The 8540-nt window shown below is 45.4% G+C and overlaps 1 pseudogene; it reads right to left on the reverse strand.

Annotated features, from left to right (window-relative positions):
• Nucleotides 1–7707: 7707 nt before the first annotated feature.
• LOC148092895 (U6 spliceosomal RNA) lies at nucleotides 7708–7792 on the reverse strand (annotated as a pseudogene).
• Nucleotides 7793–8540: the final 748 nt, after the last annotated feature.

The following is an 8540-nucleotide window of genomic DNA, read 5'->3' on the forward strand; positions in this document are numbered from 1 at the left end:
GCAGAGCCCCCAGGGCCATGCAGATGCGGCTCTGTTCTCAAAGACAGCCCCTTTCAGGATTCTGACAGCCCGCAGCCTGTCTGTGCCCTCCTGCAGGCGTGGGTGGTAATTAGAGGCCTCTGGGGAGCTTGAGTGGTGCTGAGTGGTGTTCTCTTCTCAGAGGCCACTCTGTTTGGCCTTGGAGTGGTCTTGTCCAGTGTCTGTGTCACTGACTTTGAATCTGTGATTGAGGCTGGCAAGCCAAACCCTGTTAGAGATCTTGCTGGGGCTGGCTGACCTTCCCCAAGCCGGGATAATCTCTCTCCCTGGCAACAGGCAGAAGCACCAAGGGACAGGGACAGATTGTGAAATCCTCTGGCTGGCTTTCTAGAATTACTTAAAAAGAGAAAATAGTAACGATACCTTGCATTTGTATAGTGCTTTTTTAAAAAAAGAAAAAGGCAGCCTTTAAAAATTATTCAAGGAGAAGGCAGCTTTGGAATTGTCTGAGAACAAACCAGGGAGAGTGAGAAATGTATTGTCTTATTCTTACCCACTCAATAACACTGAGAGTGTTAGGAAAAATCTTCATTTTTCTTGCCACAGATCAGGGATGCAGAGGAGGAAAGCAGTAGAATGACTTGATCAATATCTTAAAGCTTTAGGGCAGGCTTTTACCTAACCTTCTTGACTTTTTTTCTGTCAACCCCAAGCAAGCAGAAGGAAGATGAAGTTGAATGACCTAATAGGTTGCTTTGTCCTGAGATTCTGGCATGTAGATACCTCTTCCTGAGTCAGGCTTTGTACGTGGTCCTCTGGGGCAGATAAGAATAGGCTCCTTTGAATAAGTCTGAAACCAATGAAGAAATGTAGGGGTGAGGCATGAGGAAAATTGTCATTCATTTCCAAGGTACTTACTCAGGTGAGGTCACAACAATTTTTAAGCAAGGGGGACCAGACTCAACAGATCTGGATGAATAGGGCTATCTCTGTTGCCAAGAGCATTTTAGTAGTGTTTGAAGATTTAAAGAAGGAGTCAGCAAACTCTGGCCAGTGAGCCAAATGTGGCCACAGCCTGTTTTTATGAATAAAGTTTTATTGAAACACAGCCACACTCAGTTATTTGTCTCAGCCTTGCTTTTGCTCTACATGACAGAGCTGAGTAGTTGCAGAGATTAGATGGCTCACAAAATCTAAAGTATTTACTATCTGATCCTTTAGAAAAGGTTTTCCAACCCCTGCCTCACACCATATACACAAAAATTAACTCAAAATGTAACATAAACCTAAATGTAAAACCTAAAACTGATAAGAACAGTACACAGGAGAAAATCTTTGTGACTCAAGATCACAACGATTTCTTTGATATAACACCAAAAGTACAATTCAGTATTTTCAAATTATTTAAGAATATTTTTATTAAATTGGACTTCATCAAAATTAAGAACTCCTCAAAACACATTGTTAAATGAATGAAAATACAAGCCACAGACTGGGAGAATTTATTTGCAAATAACACATCTGCTAAAGGATGTGTATGAAACATCTAAAAGAACTCTAAACTCAATAATAAGAAAACAACCCAATAAAAATGGGCAAGAGATTTGAACAGACACGTCACCAAAAATGGATGAAAATATATAGATAACACATAAGGACATGAAAAGATGTGCAGCATCATTAATCATCAGGAAAAAGCAAATTAAAATCACAACAAGATACCACTACAGACCAACTAGGATGCCTATAATTAAAGAGCAACCATACCATGTGTTGGACAGGATATGGAGCAACTGGAACTCTCAACACTGCTGGTGGGGATATAAAGTGGTACAACCACAGGGAAAGAGCCAGGCAGTTTCTTAAAAAGTTAAGCATGCACCTACCATAAAATACATCAATTTTACTCCTAGGTATTTACCCAAGAAAAGTGAAAGCCTGTAACCACATTTCCACATAAGTACCTGTACACTAATATTTATAGCAGCTTTACTCATAACTAGAAACAATTCAAATATTCATCAACAAGTGAACAGATAAATATTGGTATATCCATGAAGTGGAATGTTGCTCAGCAATAAAAAGAGGTGAACTATTGACACATTCAATAGCATGAATAAGCCTCAAAATGATTATAATAATTATCCTGAGTGGAAGCAGTCAGATGAAAGTGAGTGCAGCCCTGGTTGGTGTGGCTCGGTTGAGCATCACGCACCATGCACCAAAAGGTCCCCGGTTCTATTTATAGTCAGGGCACATGCCCGGGTTGCAGGCTTGATCCCCAGTAAGGGACGTGTGGGAGGCAGCCGATTGTTGTTTCTCTGTCTCTCTTTCCCTCTCTCTTCCTCTCTCCCTTAAAAAAAAATTTTAAAAATTAAAAGTGAATACATACTGTATGATTCCATTTATTAAAAATTCTAAAAATGCAAATTAATCTATAGTAAAAGAAAGCAGACTGTGGCTGCCTGGGAATGGCAGGGGGCAAGGAAGAGCAGGAGGGAATGACTGCAAAGGGGCACAAGATACTTGTCAGTATTGGATGTATGTGGTCTTGTGATGGTTTCACAGGTGTATTAGTGTGTGTGTGTGTGTGTGTGTGTGTGTGTGTGTGTGTGTGTGAAAACATGAAATTATACATTTTAAATATATGTAATTTATTGGATGTCAATATACATGGCTATATTGACAATAAAGCTATTTTTAAAACATTTATTTTTCTATTATAGTTTCAGGTATACAACATAGTGAGTAGATATTTATATAACTTATGAAGTTGTCACCCTGATAAGTCTAGTACTCATCTGACACTATACTAAAGCCAGTTTTTTTTAAAAAAAGGAAGAAAGAACGCCTGAGGTTATTTCTTTCCTTAAACACTCTGCGTAGTTCGAAGCAGTCAGCCCAGTCCCCAGGCTTTATATTCCTTATTCTCACCACAGTGTTTTATCTCAGCAGCCACGCTGTCCTCCAAAGCCTTACCTTCATCATAGGTGACAACAGGTGATAACTGTATTGCCATTGTGTGCTTTAGGACTTCGGAATACTATCTCCTAATGATAACAGGACTACTGCTGCCTTCAGATCCAACTGAATCAGATGTTCAATCTCAGATTCTCATTTCCTTGAGAGTCTGCCGCTTGCCACCATCCTGGTATGAATCACTCTATTGGTGAAGGTTAATTACAGAGAACAGAATCTAAAGAGTTGAAGCAGAAAGGAATGTAATAAAAGATGCTGGAGACGAGTTCAAGGAGGAAGGTCTCGGCCACTTCTGCACATGGGAATTACTAAGTGTCTGGGGAACCATTCGACTGCAGAATAACCAAGTCTGCATTCAAGAAGTACCTTTTTAATGGTTTACCCCTAACACATCATAATGTACCAAATCCTCTCATGAAACTGCTAGTAAAACTCAATTTAGAGCCAGGGATTAACGGCTTATTCAGAGATGATTCCGTGGGATAGGGACAGGACAAGCTGAACCTGGAACATGCAGGCCAGAAAACAAAGACGTCCTCAGCGATGAACGGGGACGTGTCAAAGGAACACGGGACACTGCACATCTGTGAGAATGGCTAAAACAAATAAAAACCTGACAAGGTCCCAAGGAGTGACTCCAGGACCACGTCAGTGCTGCTCAGGGACCCAGCTGTCTGCTGTGCAATGAGACACCTCCGGGATAGGAGCTGGACGTGGATCAGAGATACAGCGTCCACCTGCTGGGAGAGCTTCGAGGAGGCCAGAGGGAAGCATCCTGGCAGAAATCAGGAGCCCTGGGTTCCAGTCTGGGTCTGCTGCTCGCCTGTCTTGTGCCCACCCGGGGTCAGGTCTTTCCCCTTCTAGCCTCTGTGTCCTTGTGTGTTCAATAGGGGGGACGATGGACCCTAAGTGTTTTCAAACTGAGTTTCCTGGAGCCCTAAAACTCCTTGGATTGTCTTGGGATGCTACAAGGACTGGGGAGCCAGGATTGGGGCTGAGTTCCACCTAGAACAGTTCTGCTTTTATCTGCTTTATGTTCTGCAAATATAACTCTCAGATGAAAACTTGAGAAGTACAGAAAATATCAGTTCCTCTGTTTTCTAAATTTCTAAATTAATTTCTGACTCCCAGGGCCCATTTCCAGGAGCTGGATGAAATATTTACCCCAGGTATTCCTGGAATGTTCTTTTCAGGTAGTGCCTCACTCTGGGACACAGGTGTCCCCACCAACAAACCAGATCTTTGTCCAGAGGGCCTATAGGTCCAGCTGTCTCTGCTGACTCTGTGCCAATCTTGGGACATGGGTATCTTTTGGGAGCTGACCAATGTCCCCTCTGCCTTTCTCTTCTTCATTCCAAGTCCCTTGTTCTTAACCTACCCTCCATCCTGGGAAAACCCTTCCTAGCCTGGGGGAATTTCCTTTTGTGTTTCTTTAAGGCATTCATTCCGTCTTATGCCAGTGAGTCCCTGTTCTGGACTGAACTGTTCCCCAAAAAAGACATGTTGCAATTCTAACCCCTATAACTACAAATGTGACCTTATTTGGAGATAGGTTCTTTACAGAGATAATGAAGTTAAAATGAGGGTGGGCCCTAACCCAAATGACTGCTGTCCTTATAAGAAGAGAAAGTTTGGACACAAAGACCATATGAAGAGACAGAGGGGAGATGGCCACCTACAAGCAAAGAAGAGAGCCTGGAGCAGGTCCTTCCCTCACAGCCTCAGAAAGAACAAGCCCTGCCGACACCTTGACCTCAGGCTTCCAGCCTCCAGACTGAGACAACAGGGTTCTGTTGTCCAAGCCACTCAGTTGGTGGTATTTTGTTTGTAGCCCTAGCAAACGAATGCAAATCCTTCCTCCTCTCTGCCTCCCCTGCAAACCCTTTACATTCTCCCAGGTATTGCTCCTCCTAACAGCCGCTTGAATGGGATAAAGGAATAGGGGGGAAACATAAGCAACTATGTCACCATTTCATTCAGCTGCACATACATAAAGTTTTATTTGAGAAGAGAATCAGAGGCTAAAACAGCTTAAAAATCACTGGGCTGCCCTAGCCAGTTCGACTCAGTGGTTAGAGTGGTGGCCAGCAGACTGAAGGGTCTCAGGCTCTATTCTGGTCAGGGGCACGGACCTCCGTTGCAGGTTCGATCCCCAGCCCCTGCTGGAGGCAACCAATTGATGTGTCTCTCTCACATCTCTCTCTCTCCCTCTCTCCGACTCTCTCTGAAAAAGCAATGGAAAAAATATCCTCAGGTGAAGATTAAAAAAAAAAATCACTGGGCTGATGAAGTGACGTGATGGGTACTTTTGGGTCTATTTGAAAATTTCTATTATGCACCCTTTGAAAGGGGGAGAGAGGGGGGTGGAGAGAGAGAGGAAGCATCACTTCGAATCACTGGGCCAGAAGATGACCAAGGTGCTTCCATCTCTAGCTTTCCATTGTCATCTATTCCGGGATAACCAAATATCTCTATCCCCGAGCTAGCCAGGAGAAACAGCAGCAGCAGCACACGCCTGGCCTCACGTCCGCCTTCCCCCATCTCCTGCTGGAACCCCTGCCTGGCAGAGGGTGGGCCATGGGCACTCCTGGAGCTGTGAGGTGTGCCTGAATCAGTCTGCAATATCTGTCACAGGTGGCAGTATGTTTTATTTTCATTGGCAATTCTATAGATTCAGATCTCTAGAGGAGCCCCATCGAGGACAGAAATTAGACAATTAGATTCACACCCAAATGTCTAATCAAAATAAGAGGTGCTCCTCCCCATTATACATCAGAGAATTCAAATTAAAACCACAATTAAGAGCACCACTCCCCATCTACTAGAAAGACTAAAATGAAAAACAGTGACAACCCCAAGTGTGCGCAAGGATGTAGAGTAAGGAGCCCCCTGCCCACTGCTGGTGGTGTGCATATGAGTGCAAACACTGGAAGCTGTGTGGTAGCATCGACTAGAGCTGTAAGGTTGGATGACCTCTGACCCAGCAATTTCATCCTAAATCCATTAAATGAAAACATCTGTAAGAATGTTCATGGCACCACTATTTTTAAGAGCTCCAAACTGAAAACCCAAAGGCCCATCAACAATAGAATGAATAAATAAACGAGTATATTTACACAATGAAACACTGCAGAGCAATAAGAACCGACACACTCCAATCACGTGCAACAACGTGGTGAGTACATTACACACACTGTGCTGAGCCAAGAGAGACAGACACAAAAGAGGGCACACCACTCACTACGTTTAAATAAAGCACAAGGACCTTAGATGTCAGCTTAGTGGTTCTCCACGCAGAGAACTGGGAGGGAACAGGAAGTGGATTTCTGGGGTGTTGGTCACATTTTTATTTCTTGATGACATGCTGGTTAGGCATGTGGATTTTCTTTGTGCAATTTCATCTTGCTAAACACTCAGGATATGGGAACTTTTTATGTGTGTATACACTTCAATAAACCAAACCAAACAAACCAAAACAGACTACTTAGCTTTCCATCTTTCTCTTCCTTTAAGCACCCTCTCACCCTGACAATGATGGTTCCATTTAGGGAGCACCTTCTGTGCACCAGGCCCTGCACATCTGTCCTGCTATTTCTCTGTGCGAGATGGAAAGTCATTTTGTGGATGAGGCCCTAGAGATGAAGAGAAGTTAAGCAGCCTGTCCAAAGCCACTGGCAGACAAGTGGCTGAGCCATGAGTCCGACCCCTGACTCTGCAGCCTTCAAGCACAGCCCAGTGCTTCTCTACTGTGCTCGGTCTCTTCCTGGTCTGCAGCCTGGCTGGGCATGTGGTCTTTTGCCAAGGATTTGGCTCCCTCCCTCCCTGTCCCTCTGCTCCTTTCCCTGAGCTCTAGTCAGTAATGCCGAGCAGCTGCCACCACCGCCAAGCACCCTAGAGGGCAACATGTTGTTCCTTGATGACAAGCCTTAGGGAGCCACAAACTGTTACTGTCGCCACATGTGGGTGGTCCAGTATTCTGGAACTTGTCCTTGCCCACGTGCCAGCCCCTCCTGGGAGCGGTCTGGGCAGTGTTTGGGTGAGCTGCCAAACCAGGGCCTACGGCAGCAGGGCTGGGTTCACACCCGGGACCAACCCCCAGTGGTAAGCTCCATTGCTGGGCCATCTCTGGGCAGAGTACACTAAGAGCCAGCGGGGACCAGACCTCTACATAGTCTCGACCCTTGTGCCCTGGCTGGCTCACAGAGGACATTCCTGACGTTTATGGGGAGGTCCCTCCCACAGGTCTTGGGAATGGCGTGAACAGCCATGTTGGCTCCCTGACGACAGCACTGCTTCCTTCATTCCCACTCCCACACTGGCACCCTCAGTGCCTGGTGTCCGTGGAGTGAAAGGAAGTGCCAGGTACTGAGCTAGACAGACACTGAAGGGACAGATGCAATCCAGAAAGATGCAGTAGCTGCAGCCAGTGATGCGGATAGTGACCAACACTCACTCTTCGCTGGGCACTGTCCTGAGCTCCCTTGTAAGCGCTGTCTCACTGAGGCCTTAGAAGAACTCTTGGAGGTAAACACTATTATAATTCCCATTTTATGATGAAGGAACTGAGGCTGAGGGTTTAAGTGACTGGCTGTGGGAGGCAGCCTCCGAGATGGCCCACCCACTACCCCCTCCTCCTGCCGAGGCCCTTTGTGTAATCCCCTACCATTCTCGTGTGGCCTGGGCTCTTTGCCTCGCCTCTAATGAACAGAATAGGGTAGAAAGAATGGGATGTCACTTTTTTTTCTTGCTTTTTTTATGGAATGCTTCATGAATTTGCATGTCATCCTTGTGCAGGGGTCATGCTAATCTTCTCTTTTAAAAAAAATATGTTTTTGTTGATTTTTAGAGAGAGAGGAAGGGAGAGGGACAGAGAGAGGAAGAGAAACATCAATGTGAGAGAGAAACATCCATTGGTTTCCTCCTGTGTGCACCCTGACAGGGCACCGACCCCAAAACCTAGGCATGTGCCCTGAACTGGAATTGAACCGGCGAACTTTTAGGCATGGGACCACTCTCAACTAACTGAGCCACACTAGCCAGGGCTCTATATCATTCCAATTTTAGTATACGTGCTGCCAAAGCCAGTACAGAATGTCACTTCTGAAACTGGGTTATAAAATGACAGTGGCTCCCGTCTTGGGTGCTCTCTCTCGATGTATCTGAGACCACTCACCCTGAGGGAAGCCAGCTGCCAGGTTGTGAAGGAAGCAGTCCTCTGGAGGGACATGAGAGGGACCTTGGAAGCAGTTCCTTGTCCAGCTGAGCCTTGAGATGATGACAGCCTCGGATGAGATCTTGACGGCCACCTTGGGAGAGATGCTGAGCTGGAACATCCAGTGCAGCTCCTCTTGGGTCCCTGACTTCCACACACTGAAAGATAATAATTGATATTTTAAGCAGCCAAAGGCTGGGGTGATGTGTTACATAGCAATAGATAGCTAACACACTTGCCCATAGTCACACAGCCCATTGGGTTAGAACTGGAATTTGAACCCAAATATGTCTGACTCCCAAGTCCATGCACTGAACCACTCTGTATTGTTTCCCTTCGATCGCAGAGAAACACAACTGATGGCTGAACT

Source organism: Miniopterus natalensis, chromosome 6 (assembly GCF_054644295.1).
Source record: "Miniopterus natalensis isolate mMinNat1 chromosome 6, mMinNat1.hap1, whole genome shotgun sequence".
NCBI lineage: Eukaryota > Metazoa > Chordata > Mammalia > Chiroptera > Miniopteridae > Miniopterus > Miniopterus natalensis.